Genomic DNA, 21343 nt, shown 5'->3' with positions numbered 1-21343 from the left:
GATGAAAGTGAAAGTGGAGAGTGAAAAAGTTGGCTTAAAAGTCAACATTCAGGAAACGAAGATCATGGCATCTGGTCCCATCACTTCATGGGATATAGATGGGGAAACAGTGGAAACAGTGTCAGACTTTATTTTTGGGGGCTCCAAAATCACTACATACGGTGACTGCAGCCATGAAATTAAAAGACACTTACTCCTTGGAAGGAAAGTTATGTCCAACCTAGATAGCATATTCAAAAGCAGAGACATTACTTTGCCAACAAAGGTCCGTCTAGTCAAGGCTATGGTTTTTCCAGTGGTCATGTATGGATGTGAGAGTTGGACTGTGAAGAAGGCTGAGCACCGAAGAATTGATGCTTTTGAACTGTGGTGTTGGAGAAGACTCTTGAGAGTCCCTTGGACTGCAAGGAGATCCAACCAGTCCATTCTGAAGGAGATCAGCCCTGGGATTTCTTTGGAAGGAATGATGCTAAAGCTGAAACTCCAGTACTTTAGCCACCTCATGCGAAGAGTTGACTCACTGGAAAAGACTCTGATGCTGGGAGGGATTGGGGACAGAAGGAGAAGGGGATGACAGAGGATGAGATGGCTGGATGGCATCACTGACTCGATGGACATGAGTCTGAGTGAACTCCGGGAGTTGGTGATGGACAGGGAGGCCTCACATGCTGCGATTCATGGGGTCGTGCCGGGGACCAGCCCCGGCTGATCCAGGGTATTCGAAGGAGAGACGGCATAGGCGAGGATCAGGATACGATAGTTTCAATTAGATATTAATTAGAGATATAAAGAGTAATAGAATTAGGATAGCTCAGTAGGAAAATTCAGTGGAGAAAAGAGGCTGAGTAGCTTGGTTTACGCGGGAGACCAATAAAACTTCAAGACAAGAAGTTTGCACCACTTACGTAGGCCGCAGGCGTCCTTCCGTTCTCCCGAAGGAGAGGAGACACTGAGGCCTCCCCGGTCGGATCTTAGAAGCCCAGGCATAATTAGTAAGCATGGTGGGTTCCGCGCTCCAGATGGAGACTCAACCAGAGTGAGAGAGAGAGCGACATGGGGAGACCAGTATTTCGAGAAACTGATCCCAATTCTTTATTTTCCAGAGTCTGTTTTTATACACTGAGATGTTATACAAAAGTCACGTGGGGACAGCAGTCCTGACTTTTATTAAAGTCAGGTGCTTCACACAAATGTATACAGAGGTCTTAGGGGTGTTACATCATCTTCTGGCCAGGGGGGCCTGCTGACAATTTACGACCCTCTCCTTGTGACAGCGGTCAGTCAATCAGGACACTTATTTCTCCAGGGCTGATTATTCTCAAAACAGACGCCACCCAAGTAAAGTTACATTCCTACAGGGTGAGGGTGTAGTGGGTTTTAGTTAAGGAAAGAATTTACTTAGCCTAAGGTCTAGCGTGATTAATATCAAAGGTTAATACTTATTCCTTCTATATATTCATTAATGTGTGTAAGGGCAGGGGATGTGGAGACTTAGCAACAAACATTGGCTCAACAAATGAAAAACCCTTCACCAATACAATTTCTAATCAGCCCATTATACTTATACTAATAGTTTTCTAACTTTTCTAAGGAACCTGTTTTTAGAAGGTTTAAAGCATCTCATGCCTCTCACAGTTGGGAGGCTGTGAGCAATCACATGTGGCCGGACGAGCCTGTCAGGCAGGCTAGAGAACCTTCAGAGGAGTTTGTAGGTTAAAACACTCTTGTCACACCCAAGAGTTTTTATTGACTGGAGCTCTAGGTTAACTCCTTCTCCGAAAGAGGTGGTGGGGGACAGCCCCCCGTAAAGTCAGAGATGTAGGTGAGAGCACAAAGTAGTAAAGTAGGCAGGCTCTGGTTATGGGGGTAGACGCTCGAGGATTTCCAGGGGGACTCCTGAGGCTCGATCCCGCCTTTGCGTATGTCGAGCCTCCTTCCTCATGACCTTTGTCACGGGCGGAGTACCTCACTCTGGCCCCCAACATCTCCCCCTTTTTTATTTCTTAAAACAACCAGATGCAGCTCAGTCGCGAGCTTCCGAATGCTCGCTGCTGGGGAATCCTGACAATACAAGGAAGAATGATTATGAGAAGTAGGATTACAGACTAGGGATATTAGACAGAATATTTTTTCCAGAAATAAAATTAGAGAAGGTGTGAAAAAAGTCATTAGCTGCTCCAGCGGCGGTAAAATCCAGTTGAGAGTGTTCCAAGGTCTATATTTGATTATGAAGTTTCCCTAAGTCCAGGCCAATATCAGAACTGTTCCAAACACCTGAGATATGATTTTTAATCTTTTCCCATTCATAATCTGTCTCGTTTACCTTCAAAGATGTCATGCATATCCACCTGTAATCAATGTGGCATGTCAAAGCCATCTTCACCTTTAAAGCCTGTAACTCAATCCCAATATGCATAATTGCTTCTTCTAAGGCGTCTACTCTCATCTCCAATTTTCTATCTATAGCTTCCTGAGTTGCTAGAGTTAAAAAGACAATTTTAAACATGGTATCAACATATTGGGCAGTATGCACTTGTTGAGTCAATGATATTGCTGCCGCAGTAACAGAAGTAATTGTTGCTATCAAAGCTGATATTCCTAGGATAAGCAAGACCACAAACCGTCGCGATCGCATTAAATCCTGCAGTTGTTGTAACACAGTAAGACCATAGCTATCATATAGGCACCATAAGATAGGATGGGCATTGTAACACCACAAAGGAGCAAACATTACATTGAGGGTTTAAACAAGATGAAAGCATACATTGTTCACAAGTCACTACGTTAGGTCCACCTGAATAATTCATGCCTACATTAAGTTTGTTGGAGTCATTAGTAAAAAGGAAAACATAAGGCGAGGGTGGACAAGCTAAAACAGAATAAGTAGAATTATTTTCTGGTTGGAGTTCATGCTGCAGCAGCCCTGTCAGTCTCGCCGGGATCTCGATGTTTATCTTGTCTCCCCTGCCGGCGGGCTCCTCTTTCGTGATCGAAGCAATGGGGGAACTGGATGTCTGGGGGTCTGCAACATGGCGAATCAACCTGTCCCGGATCTAAATTGGAGAATCTGCATCCTGTGGAAAAATACAAGCACATCCTCGACCGCTAATTAATAATGGGTCAGGACCCTTCCATTGTCCGGAGAGGAGGTCCTTCCATTTGACTAATGGTTTTGCATTTAATTGCTCTGGGCACCAATGGCGAAGCATTGCAGTAGTTCCAGCTGAATCGTCATTTAACATATTTATTACAAAAAGAGCAAGTTGCAAGATTTGATGGGGAGAGCTATACTTAAACTCCCCTTCTTTTAATTTTTGAATTTGAAGCTTTAATGTTTGATGTGCTCTTTCCACAATGGCTTGTCCCCGGGGATTATAAGGGATGCCTGTATTGTGTTTAATTTGAAACTGTAAACAAAATTCCTGAAAAGACTTAGAAATGTAAGCAGGAGCATTGTCAGTTTTCAGAGCTTTTGGTAGGCCCAAATATGAAAAACAAGTAAAGAGATGTTGTATAACATCTTTAACTGCCTCTCCGGTACGAGACGTTGCAATAAGGACATGAGAAAAGGTATCTATAGTTACATGAACAAAGAAAAGTTTTCCAAATGAAGAGATATGAGTTACATCCATTTACCAGAGTATGTTAGGTTTGAGACCGCGAGGGTTAACTCCCATAGGTAGACTATTATAAACAGTGGGGCAATATAAGCAAGAACGCACAATCTCCCTAGCAGTTTCTCTGGGAATTTGGAATTGACATCTTAAGGCAGTAGCATATTGATGATGAAGTGAGTGAGAGGCTCTGGCCTCCTCAATCACAGTAGCCACTGTATTTCTGGTTAAGTCAGCCAAATCATTAAAGGCATTTAAAGGGCCGGGCAATCCGGAATAAGCCTGAATGTGTCCAGTGAAAAATATTTTATTTCTTTTCCAAATTTGTTGCTGTAATTTAGTTAACAAATGAAATATGGTAGTTTTATTTTCAGACAAAAACCACAGTTTCAATGTGTGGAAACAACCTGACAATATACTGAGAATCAGAATAAAGGTTAAATTCTTCATCTGCAAACATAGCAAAAGCCTCTATGCTGTTTGAAGTTTCCCATGTTTCTAAAACCTTTTGGTGATTTTTAGTAACTATGGAGGCTTTACCGTCTGCTGACCCATCAGTAAAAACTATTTGAGCATTTGGAATAGGAGATTGTTTACATCTGACAGGAAAAATAACTGGATGTCTGGATATAAAATTCAGCAAAACATGCGAGGGTAAATGATGCAAAAATTTTGACCACAATTATTTCCTATGGCAATCTGCCAGTCCTCATCAAACATTAGAAGAGCATCAAGTTGTTCTTTCTTATATGGAATTACAATTTCTGATGGCTCTTTACCAAATAATTTAATGCTCTGCTTTTTTCCTTTAATATCAAAGTAGCTATCAATCCCGGATAAGAAGCTATTACTTTTTTAGTTTGAGCGGGAAGATGGACCCATTCTAGGGGGCCGTTTTGCCATAAAACCAATTTTTTGTCTGGCTACCCCAATTACACCTATGGGGGTTTTATGGTAAAGGAATTGTCAAGCAGTTGTCAATTTAATTTTTTAAATTTTTAAAATTTACATTTTAACAACATAAATTTTGGGATATGTTAATTTAGGTGTAATGTTTAGTTTAGGTCTCTGTATAAATTTAAATAATAAATGCATAACCTCCTTATCTCATTTTGGTATACAGGTATATCTAAATGCAAAATGTATTTATATATGTATTTATACATGGCAACAAGTATAAACTTATTGACATAATCAATATACTTGAATTAATCTTTATAATTAATATGTTAATTAATATATATTACAGCAATACAACACGTACACAGCTAATACCAGCCAACACAAACCAATGTACTGTAATAGCACATGTCACACATATATAATTATACAGTATATAGAACATATATCATCACAGCACATCAAACCATACCAATTAATATCAGCCACACACATTATATTACTGTAATATATATTTAATTATACAGTATATATATAATATGCATATACAGTATACATACCAATTTATATACAGATTAATTAAGTATAGATCCATAAATAGAATTAGGTATACCTCTATTATATTTTATTTATACCCATACCTAATTAGGCGAACTGCAATTAGGCAAATATATTTATATTATGTATTTATAATAATATATATAGTATTATTAATTGTACTGCCTGTTGATCACTAAGAAATTGAGAAAACCCTTCTCTGAGTATCTCCTATTTGAGACAGCACGTCCCTCTCCCATAGGGTAAAGGGGAGCATAGGAACTACGTAGGGTTGGAAAGTTCCACAGGTATTCTCAAACTGCCAATCTAACATTTTTGAACTTTTAACTACTGTGGGGGCTTGAGGGCAAATGAAACAAAATTTGACCCCTGAAATCTATCAGGGCAACTTGCCAATCATCACTATTTTGTAAAAGACTTGCAGTTGATCCTTATTGAATGGAATTACTATATTTGCTACTTCTTTTCTAAAAAGTTCCACACTTCTTTTTTCCTCCTTTTATAATTAATTGTGCCACCAAGCTGGGATAAGATAAAACTATTTTTCTTGGGGTCACTGGTAGATGGAACCAATGGGCCTTTTTGTCACAAGCACCCTGTAGGTGTATGTTTTATGGCAAGAATAATTTAATCTCATCTTTTGGTAATATTAATCCTAATTAACTGACCATTTAAAGTCTCATACACTTCAACAAGAGCTAACTCTGTCTCATTAGTCAACTTTCTCTTAGAACTGGAATTAGGATCAATTTTTAAGCAATCAAATAAAGGCTTTAAATCTGCAGTAGTCAGTTTTAAATGAGGGCGTATCCAATTAATGTCCCCTAATAATTTTTGGAAATCATTTAAAGTTAGTAAACAATCTCTCCACAGCTTCAAAGGGGCATTATCAGTTTTTAAAACTTTTGGCACACCTAAATATGAGAAGCAAGTAAAGAGGTGTTGCACAACATGTTTATAAGCTTCTCCAGTTATTGTTTTGTAACCTAAATTTGGTCTATAGCTTTTTAGATGACAAGCAACCATCTAATCTTTGCTTGAATACTTCCAGCAACAGGGAACTCACTACTCTTCAAGGTTTTAAACTCTCCCTCACCCTTTTTTTTTTTTTTTCTACAGCATTCTCAGCCCGCATATCACTTTCTCTAATCTCACCAACTCATTTTTAGTAGTATGTGTGGGCCAGGAACTGGGCCAGTCTTTTCCAGCAATGTTAAGAGACGTCTGTTCTTGTGTCTAATAGCCCTGACATTTTATTTTCTTGAATTAAAAGATCTTTTAAAGGCCTTGGAGCTGTAATTCCCTGCACCCAAAAAGCTAGATCACTAAATCTAAATGCTCTGTGGCTCTTAGCTTGAGAAGTCAAGGTTTTTTCCTGTCTGATACTAAGGTAAAAGCAAAAGCTGTGTTATTCTTTGACCTTTATTAATTTGCACAGTTTTAGTAGGCGGTGAGGTCAAAACTTTAATTTCTCAATATAATCAGAATCTACTACACCATGCACCACCGAAATTTTCTTTTTCTTTTTTTTTTTCTTTCTTTCTTCTTTCTTTCTTTCTTTCTTTTTTTTTTTTAAGAAAGCGAGCTACGCCCTAGCACAAGTCCTACAATGCCCTCAGGTAGGGGGCCAGCCACTCCCGTTGGAATTGGAGTAACCGGCTTGTCAGGGGTTAATATTGTTGCTAAATCCCCTTACCATTTTGTTTTTCTCTTAGCCTGGGTGAGACCCCCCTGAGGGGGTTTTCTCCAAGGAGCACGCTCTGCATATTGTGCATGCAGTCTGTTTTAAAAGCTCCACTGTCTAAAAAACTTTTTATCTTTTTCAGGCTTAGGCAACACTTTGAGAGGCTTTGGGGGCAAAGTGGGGAACTCTTGGGCCCTGGAAGGCGCAAACGGAGGTGGCAGCTATCGCCCCAAATCAGAAAGTGGTGGACAAGTTTTTTTAAAAGTTTGCGCAGAGGGGGAGGTAGCTCGCCAGGGTGTCTGGCCACAGTGTCCTGTAAGTCCTCTCCTCTCTCCTCTGCTGATTTTTTCTTCCTTCTTCTCTTTAAATCTTTCTCAAGTTTTCTTTCCCTCACTCTATCTTTTTTCCTTTCTCTTCTCTTTTCTTTCGCTTTCTATCATTTCCTTTTTGTTTCCCTCTTTCATTCTCCCTTCTTCCTTCTTACTACCTTCTCTTTCTTTCGTTTCTTTTCCTTTACCCTCTTTCTCTCTAACTTTTTCTTTCCTCCTCCCTCTCTTTCTCTCTGTATCTCTTTTTCTAACTTCCTTTTTCTATCTTGCTGCATTCCCTGATTCCTTCCTCCTCCGTTCCTCTCTCCTTTTCACTCTTTAGTTCTTTTTCTATCTTTAGATCTTTCTGTATTTTCTTTCCTTTTTTCTTTTTCACTTTTTTTCTTTTTTTTCTTTTTATTTTTCTCTCTTTTTTTGCTTGGGTGAGGCCCTCCCAGAGGGGGTTTTTCTGCAAGGAGCAGGCTCTGTATATTGTGTATTCTTTAAAAGCTCCTTTGTTTAAGAGAAATCTTTTTTATCTTTTTCAGCTTTAGGCAATGCTCTGGGAGACTTTGGATGTACACTGGGGAATTCCTAGGCCCTGGGAGGTGCAAGCGGAGGTGGAGTAGTCGCCTTAAATCAGAAATTGTTGGATAAATTTTTAAAGGTTTGTGTAGAGGGAGAGGGGGCTCGCCAGGGCGCCCGGCCGCAGCGTCCTGTAAGCCATCTCACTCCTCGGGAGGTAGAGCACAGTGTCCCTCCTCTTCCTCGTCAATGGCAGAAAATATGATCTGCGCAGAAGGTGGAGACCCACTACCATCCACCGCTATAGCCTCTCCCATAGGTCACCCCACAGCCTCATGACGAGGATCCAGAACATTTTTAATCATATTTATAGGATAAGTGTTTAGTTGTTTTTTTCACCTTCACCCAAGTATCTAAATTAACAGTAGCTTCTTTAACAGTTTCAAGATTACTTGTATAAAGAGTTGCCATTCTTAGTTTCAGTGTTATCCATGTCAGAAAGTTAAATATAATAGAAGATAAAGCTTTTAGCTTTCAAAAGATCAGGCTTTTCTTTGGCCTTTTAACTTCAGAAACCATTTTCTCTCTCTAAGTCTAACTCTTTAACACTTTCAACACTTCCCACTCCTCTCGCCCTGTCTATCCTACAGGGGGGTCCGCGGCACCCTTGAGTGGGGTCCTAGCCGTCCCGAACACTGGAAGAACAATAGGGCTGATGACCCAGATTGTTCCGGGGGAGGAACAGTAGGCTGATGGCCCAAACTGTTCCGAGGGAGGAGCAGTAGGGCTGGTGACCCAAACTGCTCCGTGGGGGAACAAGAGGGCTGGTAACCCAGTTGTTCCGAGAACGGGGAGCAATAGGGCTGATGGCTCTGATTGCTTTGGGGAGCTTACCTTCGAAAATCCCTGTCTCGGGCGCCACCTGCCGGGGACCAGCCCCGGCTGATCCAGGGTATTCGAAGGAGAGACGGCATAGGCGAGGATCAGGATACGATAGTTTCAATTAGATATTAATTAGAGATATAAAGAGTAATAGAATAAGGATAGCTCAGTAGGAAAATTCAGTGGAGAAAAGAGGCTGAGTAGCTTGGTTTACGCGGGAGACCAATAAAACTTCAAGACAAGAAGTTTGCACCACTTACGTAGGCCGCAGGCGTCCTTCCGTTCTCCCGAAGGAGAGGAGACACTGAGGCCTCCCCGGTCGGATCTTAGAAGCCCAGGCATAATTAGTAAGCATGGTGGGTTCCGCGCTCCAGATGGAGACTCAACCAGAGTGAGAGAGAGAGCGACATGGGGAGACCAGTATTTCGAGAAACTGATCCCAATTCTTTATTTTCCAGAGTCTGTTTTTATACACTGAGATGTTATACAAAAGTCACGTGGGGACAGCAGTCCTGACTTTTATTAAAGTCAGGTGCTTCACACAAATGTATACAGAGGTCTTAGGGGTGTTACATCATCTTCTGGCCAGGGGGGCCTGCTGACAATTTACGACCCTCTCCTTGTGACAGCGGTCAGTCAATCAGGACACTTATTTCTCCAGGGCTGATTATTCTCAAAACAGACGCCACCCAAGTAAAGTTACATTCCTACAGGGTGAGGGTGTAGTGGGTTTTAGTTAAGGAAAGAATTTACTTAGCCTAAGGTCTAGCGTGATTAATATCAAAGGTTAATACTTATTCCTTCTATATATTCATTAATGTGTGTAAGGGCAGGGGATGTGGAGACTTAGCAACAAACATTGGCTCAACAAATGAAAAACCCTTCACCAATACAATTTCTAATCAGCCCATTATACTTATACTAATAGTTTTCTAACTTTTCTAAGGAACCTGTTTTTAGAAGGTTTAAAGCATCTCATGCCTCTCACAGTTGGGAGGCTGTGAGCAATCACATGTGGCCGGACGAGCCTGTCAGGCAGGCTAGAGAACCTTCAGAGGAGTTTGTAGGTTAAAACACTCTTGTCACACCCAAGAGTTTTTATTGACTGGAGCTCTAGGTTAACTCCTTCTCCGAAAGAGGTGGTGGGGGACAGCCCCCCGTAAAGTCAGAGATGTAGGTGAGAGCACAAAGTAGTAAAGTAGGCAGGCTCTGGTTATGGGGGTAGACGCTCGAGGATTTCCAGGGGGACTCCTGAGGCTCGATCCCGCCTTTGCGTATGTCGAGCCTCCTTCCTCATGACCTTTGTCACGGGCGGAGTACCTCACTCTGGCCCCCAACAGGGTCGCAAAGAGTTGGACATGACTGAGCAACTGAACTGAACTGAACTTGGTGAGTCAGAAATGTGAGGAGTGTAATAAAAGTAGCGAAGGAGATCAGCATTTGAGGGGCATTTGAGGGGCTTTGACCCCACATCCGAGGTCAGGGGCAGTGGCCAGGAGGAGCAACACCACTCCTGAGGCCAGGGGCAGCGGCCGGGAGGAGCTACCCCACACCCCCACGCCCAAGGCCAGGGGCGGCAGCCAGGAAGAGCAACCCCACATTCAAGGAGCCATGGCTGCACGGGCGCAGGAGGGCCTAGAGGAGCTATCCCATGTTGAAGGTCAGGAAGGGCGGAGGTGAGGAGATACCCCTCGTCCAAAGTAAGGAACAGCAGCTGTGCTTTGCTGGAGCAGGCGTGAAGAGATACCCCATGCCCAAGGTAAGAGAAACCCAAGTAAGATGGTAGGAGTTGCAAGAGGGCATCAGAGGACAGACACACTGAAACCATACTCACAGAAAACTAGTCAGTCTAATCACACTAGGACCACAGCGTTGTCTAACTCAATGAAACTAAGCCATGCCTATGGGGCAACCCAAGATGGGCGGGTCATGGTGGAGAGATCTGACAGAATGTGGCCCACTGGAGAAGGAAATGACAAACCACTTAAGTATTCTTGCCTTGAGAACCACATGAACAGTATGAAAAGGCAAAATGATAGGATACTGAAAGAGAAACTCCCCAGGTCAGCAGGTGCCCAATATGCTACTGGAGATCAGTGGAGAAATAACTCCAGAAAGAATGAAGGGATGGAGCCAAAGCAAAAACAATACCCAGCTGTGGATGTGACTGGTGATAGAAGCAAGGTCCAATGCTGTAAAGAGCAATATTGCACAGGAACCTGGAATGTCAGGTCCATGAATCAAGGCAAATTGGAAGTGGTCAAACAGGAGACAGCAAGAGTGAATGTCAACATTCTAGGAATCAGCAAACTAAAATGGACTGGAATGGGTGAATTTAACTCAGATGACCATTATATCTACTACTGTGGGCAGGAATCCCTTAGAAGAAATGGAGTAGCCATCATGGTCAACAAGAGTCCGAAGTGCAGCACTTGGATGCAATCTCAGAAACGACACAATGATCTCTGTTTGTTTCCAAGGAAAACCATTCAGTATCACGGTAATCCAAGTCTATGCCCCAACCAGTAATGCTGAAGAAGCTGAAGTTGAATGGTTCTCTGAAGACCTACAAGACCTTTTAGAACTAACACCCCAAAAAAGATGTCCTTTTCATTATAGGGGACTGGAATGCAAAAGTAGGAAGTCAAGAAACAGCTGGAGTAACAGGCAAATTTGGCCTTGGAATATGGAATGAAGCAGGGCAAAGACTAATAGAGTTTTGCCAAGAAAATGCACTGGTCATAAAAAACACCCTCTTCCAACAACACAAGAGAAGATTCTACACTTGGACATCACCAGATGGTCAGCACCAAAATCAGATTGATTATATTCTTTGCAGCCAAAGATGGAGAAGCTCTATACAGTCAGCAAAAACAAGACCAGGAGCTGACTGTGGCTCAGACCATGAACTCCTTATTGCCAAATGCAGACTTAAATTGAAGAAAGTAGGGAAAACCACTAGACCATTCAGGTATGACCTAAATCAAATCCCTTATGATTATACGGTGGAAGTGAGAAATAGATTTAAGGGCCTAGATCTGATAGATAGAGTGCCTGATGAACTATGGAATGAGGTTCATGACATTGTACAGGAGACAGGGATCAAGTACATCCGCATGGAAAAGAAATGCAAAAAAGCAAAATGGCTGTCCAGGGAGGCCTTACAAATAGCTGTGAAAATAAGAGAAGTGAAAAGCAAAGGAGAAAAGGAAAGATGTAAGCATCTGAATGCAGAGTTCCAAAGAATAGCAAGAAGAGGTAAGAAAGCGTTCCTTTGTGATCAATGCAAAGAAATAGAGGAAAACAACAGAATGGGAAAGACTAGGGATCTCTTCAAGAAAATCAGAGATACCAAAGGAACATTTCATGCAAAGATGGGCTCGATAAAGGACAGAAATGATATGGACCTAACAGAGGCAGAAGATATTAAGAAGAGGTGGCAACAATACACAGAAGAACTGTACAAAAAAGATCTTCACGACCCAGATAATCACAGTGGTGTGATCACTGACCTAGAGCCAGACATCGTGGAATGTGAAGTCAAGTGGGCCTTAGAAAGCATCACTACAAACAAAGGTAGTGGAGGTGATGGAATTCCAGTTGAGCTATTCCAAATCCTGAAAGATGATGCTGTGAAAGTGCTGCACTCAATATGCCAGCAAATCTGTAAAACTCAGCAGTGGCCACAGGACTGGAAAAGGTCAGTTTTCATTCCAATCCCAAAGAAAGGCAATGACAAAGAATGCTCAAACTACTGCACAATTGCACTCATCTCATATGCTAGTAAAGTAATGCTCAAAATTCTCCAAGTCAGGCTTCAGCAATATGTGAACTGTGAACTTCCTGATGTTCAAGCTGGTTTTATTTATTTATTTATTTATTTTTTTAAATTTTATTTTATTTTTAAACTTTACATAATTGTATTAGTTTTGCCAAATACCAAAATGAATCTACCACATCAAGCTGGTTTTAGAAAAGGCAGAGGAACCAGAGATCAAATTGCCAACATCCGCTGGATCATGGAAAAAGCAAGAGCGTTCCAGAAAAGCATCTATTTCTGCTTTATTGACCATGCCAAAGCCTTTGACTGTGTGGATCACAATAAACTGTGGGAAATTCTGAAAGAGATGGGAATACCAGACCACTTGACCTGCCTCTTGAGAAATTTGTATGCAGGTCAGGAAGCAACAGTTAGAACTGGACATGGAACAACAGACTGGTTCCAAATAGGAAAAGGAGTACATCAAGGCTGTATATTGTCACCCTGTTTATTTAACTTCTATGCAGAGTACATCATGAGAAATGCTGGGCTGGAGGAAGCACAAGCTGGAATCAAGATTGCTGGGAGAAATATCAGTAACCTCAGATAGGCAGATGACACCACCCTTATGGCAGAAAGTGAAGAGGAACTCAAAAGCCTCTTGATGAAAGTGAAAGTGGAGAGTGAAGTTGGCTTAAAGCTCAACATTCAGAAAACGAAGATTATGGCATCCGGTCCCATCACTTCATGGGATATAGATGGGGAAACAGTGGAAACAGTGTCAGAGTTTATTTTTTGGGGCTCCAAAATCACTGCAGATGGTGACTGCAGCCATGAAATTAAAAGACGCTTACTCCTTGGAAGGAAAGTTATGTCCAACCTAGATAGCATATTGAAAAGCAGAGACATTACTTTGCCAACAAAGGTTTGTCTAGTCAAGGCTGTAGTTTTTCCTGTGGTCATGTATGGATGTGAGAGTTGGACTGTGAAGAAGGCTGAGCACCGAAGAATGGATGCTTTTAAACTGTGGTGTTGGAGAAGACTCTTGAGAGTCCCTTGGACTGCAATGAGATCCAACCAGTCCATTCTAAAGGAGATCAGCCCTGGGATTTCTTTGGAAGGAATGATGCTAAAGCTGAAACTCCAGTACTTTGGCCACCTCATGGGAAGAGTTGACTCACTGGAAAAGACTCTGATGCTGGGAGGGATTAGGGGCAGGAGGAGAAGGGAACGACAGAGGATGAGTCCATCACTGACTTGATGGACGTGAGTCTGCGTGAACTCTGGGAGTTGGTGATGGACAGGGAGGCCTGGTGTACTGCAGTTCATGGGGTCGCAAAGTGTTGGACACGACTGAGTGACTGAACTGAACTGAAGTGTAAATGGTTAGTAGCAATAGGAGAACTATAAGATGCATTCACTTATAGGCAACAATATGTAAAAGGCATAAAGATGGGGAAATTGAAAGACACATCTGAGTCCAACACATTGGCTGGATCCTGGTTGATACACGGAGAAATGGAACATACATAAGTGAAAATTTGGGATCAAAGCATGTCAAGCTTTGGATGCAAGATCATTTGGTGAGCTGTGCTTATTCGCTCAGTCGTGTCTGACTTTGTGACCCCATGGACCGCAGCCTGTCAGGCTCCTCTGTCCATGGAATTTATTTCATTCATTTCTTCCCATTTACTAATTCATATTCACTGATGAACTACTGTGAACCAGCCCTTGTGCTGGGTTCTAGAGAGAGATCTGAAAGAGACAATGTTGTGGCTCACAGGCAATTAACGACCACATGTGAAGGCAACTAACCTTATCCTGGTGTTTGTACCTAAGGTCTGCAAATGAAGTGTGAATGAGATGTATCAGGATGACAGAGAATGGAGCATCTAGATTGCCTGGCGTGTACTGAAAAGGCCAAAAAGAGACAGTGGCATCAAGAAGGAATCAAATGAACTGTACGAATTACTGAAGGTATGGACAGAGCTTTCCAGACAAAGAAAGTATACAGTCAAATGCACAGAGATGAGAGAGAACATGGCACATGTATTCATTTATTCACTCATAGTACAGCTTTTTATTGAGCACTTACTGTGTACCAGCCACAGTATTAGCCGCTCTGGGGGAACTACTGATCTTTCAATACAGAGCATGATGTCCCTTCAGATTTAGCTTCATGAGAACAAGAATTATGTCTGTCTTATTTGTTGTTGTGTCCAATATTTAATATTTGTTAAATACATGTAGAAGCATGGTGATGGATATCCATAGGAAAGAGGATAACTACAAGATTATTAAGAAGTTCATGGGAGAGCTGTATCGAGAATTACTGATATATTATGTTTAATCAAAACTGGGGATGTGGACAAAATTGTTCAAACTTCACTGGAGGTATATATAAAAGAGCAGAGGGTAGGACTTCCCTGGTGGCTCAGTGGTTAAGACTCCATGCTTCCAATGCCGGGGGTGGAGATTCAATCCCTGGCCAGGAACTAAGATCCTGCAGGTCACACAGTGTGGCCAAAACACAGAATAAAATAAAAGTGAAAATGATTTTAAAATTGTGATAAAAGTGTAGCGAGTAAATAATGGAATACATGGAAATTCTAACCTTTCTGCAGAGAAGAAGCAGCACTCATTAAAAAAGAGCACTCATTTAAATTTAAATTTAAGAAATTCAAAACATATTTAAAGAGTAGGTGTTTACCATACCAGAGACAAGTTTTATTTATTTGTGATAAATTATAAATTCATGTATAGGTGTACCCCATCTATGCTCTGACTGATAACACTGAACCACTTGGGTTTGGAGAATTTTAAAAGTTTCTCCTGAAAACCACCATGGTCCTTTCCCATAGCCCATGCACATCTGATTCTATAAAGTCAACAACAAACCCACCTCTGATATTGGTATTTCCACTTTGCCTTTCTTTAGTCAAAAAATCTTAGCTTTATTCAGATTTGAACTCGGTTCACTCCTTCTCCTAGAAACTGATTTTAATGCTCCTTCTTGGTCGAAAATACACTTAGTCTCAACCGCTTGAGGAGCACTGCAAAGACAGCCTTACTCATTAGGGCGTTATGACACTAGGAAGGCGTGGCTACGTAAAAAACCAGTAAACCACATTAGAACGTAACTACCGATGCTTCCCTGGTGGCTCCGGCGGTAAAGCGTCTTCCCGCAAAGCGGGAGACCTGGGTTCAATTCCTGGGTCGGGAAGATCTGGAGACGGAAATGGCAACCCACTCCAACAGAGAAACCTGGTAGGCTACAGTCCATGGGGTCTCAAAGAGTAGGACGTGACTGAGCAACTTCACTTTCACTCCACTTTTCATCCATGCTTTAGGGAAGGGAGGAGCTTCAAAGAGGGAGAAATTTCTTCCATCAAATACAGCAGTTCAGATAAGATCTGAAAAGTATTGTGAAATTCTAGGCAAAAAGCAAAAACAAAGTTCTTACCCTCAAGAGACTTGCAGCCTTGTAAGGAAAACCACTCTTAACAGAGACTTACTCAGAGTTCCCTCAACATGCCTGGCTCTTGGTGCATGGTGGATACCCAGTATGCATTTGTAAAATAAATAAGAATAAATGCACACGCCATGCATTCTCTCATTTCTGTTTCTTTGACTTGGGTTTGAAGGTCACTGATGGCCTAGGTAAGGAGAGTTCCCTGTGGTAATTGAGGCAGAACTCCAATATCAGGAATTGAGGACTTACCAAAAGGTGAGGAAGTAAAGACAATAAGCCAAGACAATTTACACTGTTGCAGAAAGATCATATTTTTTAAGAGAGAGATGATGGATTTTCCTGATGGAAGCTTCTTGAAAATTAAAATCAGATGGCCCAGTGATTTTGCAATGAGGGAAAATTCTCCGTATTTCTTCTACCTGAAAGAATATAAAAGATAAGTAGTCTGTTTGCTGGAACTCAGTAGTCTGAAATTCCTCAAGGACCAGGTTTTAATTATCATTGTATTCCCTGCAGTTCCTAGCTCAGAGTTTAGTGAATACTAGGTGCTCAGTTAAAGTTCGTTGGATAAATTAACATATAAAAACACATAAATAATGTGATGGCTAATTCTTCTTATCCAGAGGATAACCAAAGGGAGAGAAGTAAGGAGGAAAATAACAGTAAAAGATGGAAATTGGAGAAAATATATCAATTTGCTACATTTCATACTTAACCCTTTATGAAGATACATAAATTGTTGGTGATAAGTGACTGAATGAATGAGCAAATGAATTAAGCATTAGGCAGAAAAGAAAATATTCAGCATGCCCACAACCATCTGAATTACTGGGCTATTTTAATGATCAAGGGGTCTTTCTGGTGGCGGTATGCTTGTTTAGCAGAAGTGTTAGTTGTTCAATTGTGTCCGACTCTTTGTGACTCCATGGACTGTGGCCCGCCAGGCTCCTCTATCCACGGGATTCTCCAGGCAAGAATACTGGAGTGGTTTGCCCTTCTTTAGGAGATCTTCCTGACCCAAGGATCGAATCCAGGTCTCCTGCATTGCAGGCAGATTCTTTACCGTCTGAGCTACAGTCTACGTATATTTATCAGCATATGGCTGATACCCATTTGCCAAGCATTTCAGAGGAAATTTAGCAGAACTGACTCTAAGCCATCTTTGAAGATAAAACCCACAAATACACCCGGGAGGAGAAGAAACAGGTCACTTTTCTTACCTTCCCTTCCCCTCCCCAAAGGAAAGTGACTGCCAAAGAGTGTCGTCTCTCTACTTATTTTCATTATTCAGAAGAGAGTGGGGAACCTGGTATCTTCCCCTTGTCAGCACTCAACAGATATGATCAGTAACTGCAGCAGTTGCTCTGTGGAGGCAGGACAGATTGCCATGATTCCTTAACTTGGGTGGAAAGCAGGGCATGCATCGTGTCATTTGCCTTGTGGGTTGTTAAAGTGATTGACGTTGTGGGTCCCATCATTTTATTTTCCCTTTCTGTGGGTAAGAGTGCATAATTCTAGATCTTTTTGTTTGCAGCTTCCAAGAGTAGGGGTACTATTACTCACCTAGAATTCTTCTCTGAGCTCCTCCTCCTTAAAAAAATGACACCACCAGTCTCCCATGCTACATCACCATTTTTGCTTTGCAGAAGAGAATGTATTGAAATAAGTAGCAAAAGAAGGGGATTCGCCTTTTTTTTTTCTTGAAGGTAAAATCTATCATATAGACTATAGCAAGTGATAGAAACTTCTTCTTTACTGTATCTTTTATTCACCGTAGCAGCCAACACTCTACCCTGGGACCAGAACACAAGCAGCAAGCATCTAACTCTGTAAAGAATCCAAATCATCTGTGGAGTAGCAAGTATCTTTTTTCCTATACAAAGACCCATCTTATGGTCTAAAGTGCCTCTAAAGTTTTAGGTTGGTGTACGTGGCTCTAATGGTAAAGAACCTGCCTACCAATGCAGGAGACATAAGAGATGCAGATTCAGTCCCTGGGTTGGGAAGATCCCCTGGAGGAGGGCATGGCAACCCACTCCAGTGTTTTGCCTGGAGAGCCCCATGGACAGAGAAGACTGGAGAACTAGAATGTATAGGGTCGCAAAGAGTAGGACACAGCTAAAGCAACTTAGCACATTCAGAAGGTCAGGCTATCCATTCTTAATTGAAATTAACTGTTAATTGGTAACTGGCCCACCTTTGCTTAGCTGAAGCATAGATCTACATTCAGTGGTAATAATATCTAAGCTTGTGGCCCCCTCTTATTGATGTTCACTCTGCACCTTGTGCAGCCTGGGTGGAAAATGGATAAATCTAGACATTTGTATCCGTAACGGGCTACTTTCCCAAAGAGGCGGGATAGCTATTAATCCTACCTGAAATGTTTCCTGTCAGATTAAAATATCCAATTCTAGCTATCCCTGTCGATAGAGAAAGTCTAGGAAATAACTCTTTGCAAAACAGGTTTAGTTATTCTATCCATAGCTTGGCAAGGGCAGAGTAACTGATTATTAAGAGAGAGTCTTCTGGAGTAATGATCAGAGAATTCCAAGTTGGGACACCAGGTCACTTTATTTTAGGGTGCCTGGGAAAGGAAAACATAGAACAAAAATAAATCTCTATAAGTATACTTTAGTAACTGGAAACAGAAAGGACAGCTCTTTGTGTCCAGAGTAGTTTCCATCAAACTCTTGGACATTTCCAGGGGATTTTAAAAACAAAACCTACTTGAAGAAAATTATAGCACATAATTTTATTCTCCCTGTATTTGTATACAAATCTATTTTATGTTTTGCTTTTTATTATTCAGTATATACTTTCAGGAAAATGGGATATTATTTTCCCATAAATATTTACCCGTTTCTATTTTCACACGTAATTCTTTCCTCCAGTAGCTAAATCTGGTCACCACGCCGATGAGGGCAAGGGAGGAGGACAGAAGTATTAACAGGAAATTTTGATTTTCTGAGAGTCGAGCGTCATGCATTCTGGCTGTCTTTTAAGTTGAGCAGATGATATCTTACCTGAGATGAGGCAGAAGGCCAAGTACATGCTTACATTCTTTCTCTCATACTGTAGGAATATTGCTTATTTTTAAGGTAGCTTGGGTGTAGAATGCTCCCATAGGAATTTTAGTGCTTTTTAAAATTTAAGTTCAACCTACTTTGTGGATTAAAAGTGGATTCCCTAAATGTTTCTGAAGGACAAGGACCACTACCGTTTCTTTGATTTTCACTGTTTGCAGTCTTCCTCCTCTGAAATAGTCTTAATGAGTTCCCGTTTTCTCCGGGTGAACTTTTCCTCTTACCTCCTGTTTGCCCTCTCCAATCCAACTTCTTTAAAAAATAAATGTGCTGTCAGTAACTATAGCTTTGCATCACTGAGGCCTCATTGCATTCCAGAGGCAATGACTGATTGCTACACTCTAATCCCAATTTGGGGCAACTCATTCTACAGTTTTATGATTTGGCGACAGTATCTCATGAATAACAATGAAAGAATAACCTATCACTGCAGACTCCCTCACAAAGTGGTGATATGTAAATGCAAAGATAATTGCCATTTAAAAAGAAAAGCTTTTTTTTTTTTTTAAACCCCAATCAGTTGACAATAAAAACTAGTCAAAACATATGCATTCTTCTGCTGGCATTTTAAAAAGTTGGCTTCAGTTTTATTCATGCAAATAGGATTTGACCCTAGCATACTATTACTTAGAGAGTTTCATTGATCCATAGAGGAAAATAAAAGTAACAGGATTCCTACTTAAACACTGACCATATGCATTAGATGTAAAAAGATATCTAATAAAGGAGATGGGTACATACGCAGTTAGCGATTCAAGGATCAATTGTGCTTTTAATTACTCAGCAAATCAGGAACCTGATCTCAATTATCCAAACCATGTAGGCAGGTCTTAATTCTTATGGCGAAAATGTTCTGGGTAGTTGGAATAATTAGGAATCACAGATAATCCCAAGCCCTTATGGCAACAATTCATTAGCATCTCCTTCCTTCGAGAAATGGTTTTATAAGAGCTACAAATCATTACTAAACTGCCTGGCTTATGTTTCCTCTCCTTTGATTATGCTGCCACAATCTCCGGGGAGGGCCACGCAAAGCAGTGAAAAAAGCCCACAGCGAGGAAAGGAGAAAGGGACCGAACCTCAAGGACAGGTCACAGCTATCTCAGCAGGCTCCATTTACAGCACAGGGCTAGCAGTGGTGAACCCATCTGGCAGAAGAGCTGAACACAGGACTTTTATCATTCTGTTTCAAAGAGCATTGAGCAGTTCACCTACAGAAATAGGTGCGTGCCGAACCAGGTGACAAGGGCCCAGACTACGAACACGAATAATTTCTAGTTTAGTAACCGTAAAGAGGCAGTATGTTTCAGGAGTTCTTTTTTCCGTATTTCTGCCTTCCATCAATTAGCCTCAGTAATACCAGCGTGTAAGATTTTCAGTTATACTCAAGCTGGGGAAAATTGCAGCCCTCTTTCACTTTACCTTTCTCCTCATTGTTCTTTTTTTTTTTTTTTTTTTTTACCAGTATTTTGTGCTAAGTCGCCTCAGTCATGTCCGACTCTTTGAGACCCCATGGACTGTAGCCTGCCGGGCTCCTCTGTCCATGGTGTTCTCCAGGCAAGAATACTGGAGTGGGTTGCCACTGCATGTCTCCAGGGGATCTTCCCAACTCAGGGATCGAACCTGCATCTCTTAAGTCTCCTACATTGGCGGGCAGCTTCTTTCTCTCTAGTGCCAGCTGGGAAGCCTGATGCCTTATCAGTCACAACCTGGGCTGAGCTATAATCCGTCACAGACCAGGTTCCCAACTTGAGTCACTTCTGACTTCAGATTCACTGGGTTTCTTGAATCATCCTTCCTTTTATCTTCAAAATTTCATTTGTACAACATCAAGATAAATGTCTTCCAGGTCCTGTCTTCGTGTTCTCCATTTCAGTAAGAATCTGGAAGACTCAAAGCCGTCTTCATCATTCTCTCTGTGTGTGTCTCTCTTCCCCTGTCCCTCTCCCTTTCTCTCTCTTTCTCAGCAGTGTGTCAAAATCTATGCTGTTTATGTAGTCAGCAGTCACTTTCATCAGGATGTTACAACTACATTTCCCATGATGGAGAAATGAAACCCTGTTTAGTGATGTCAAGGAGGACATGGATTCACAGTCAGTTATGAGGAGGGGCTTTCCCCTCTCAGAGGCATTCTCTTTGGCCAAGCACGAAGCTTGTAGAGAGCACATGTGGAAAAGTGAGGGGGGAAGGGGTGTAGATTCAACTACTGGGACACCTAGCTTGTCAATCTAGGCAGTCAGTATGTAACAAACACCACAAGCCCATGGTTGATGTATTCTGAAATCTCACCAAAAAATAATGCCTGCCTGCCTTCCTTTTTCCTTCCTACCTCCTTTCATTCCTTCTTTCTCTGTTTTCTTCCACAAGTACTTCTTGAGTACTATTTGAAACACTCTGAGCAGTGCTAATAAAATAGAAAAAAATAAACTCAGACCTTGACCTGGAGCTTTCAGTCCAATAGGAAAATTACACAATTACCAAAGTCAAAAGAAAAAATAAAACTGGCACATCCCGATGTCAGCTGTAACTACTGTAGTCTAGGGTCTGGGTGGTCTAA

General features: G+C 41.5%; 2 long non-coding RNA genes across 5 annotated transcripts in view; one reads left to right on the top strand and one right to left on the bottom strand.

Moving 5' to 3' along the window:
• LOC147363922 (uncharacterized) overlaps positions 1-21343 on the top strand; it is a 114361-nt gene that overhangs the window by 9714 nt on the left and 83304 nt on the right. For all 4 annotated transcript variants that reach the window (XR_015133924.1, XR_015133925.1, XR_015133923.1 and 1 more), the window contains exon 2: positions 14071-14208. This is a non-coding gene — a long non-coding RNA (uncharacterized LOC147363922). The remainder of the gene's footprint in view (positions 1-14070; positions 14209-21343) is intronic.
• Positions 1069-9807, bottom strand: LOC147363923 (uncharacterized). Its single transcript, XR_015133926.1, has 2 exons — positions 8484-9807; positions 1069-3074 (listed from the first exon to the last, which is right to left on the bottom strand). It is a non-coding gene; the product is annotated as an uncharacterized LOC147363923 (long non-coding RNA).

The sequence above is a fragment of the Bos grunniens genome, chromosome 10 (assembly GCF_055505025.1).
Source record: "Bos grunniens cultivar Pamir isolate PY7600 chromosome 10, Bosgru_T2T1.0, whole genome shotgun sequence".
Lineage (NCBI taxonomy): Eukaryota > Metazoa > Chordata > Mammalia > Artiodactyla > Bovidae > Bos > Bos grunniens.
The sequence above is the reverse complement of the archived record's forward strand: the minus strand, read 5'-3'. Positions and strand labels throughout refer to the sequence as shown.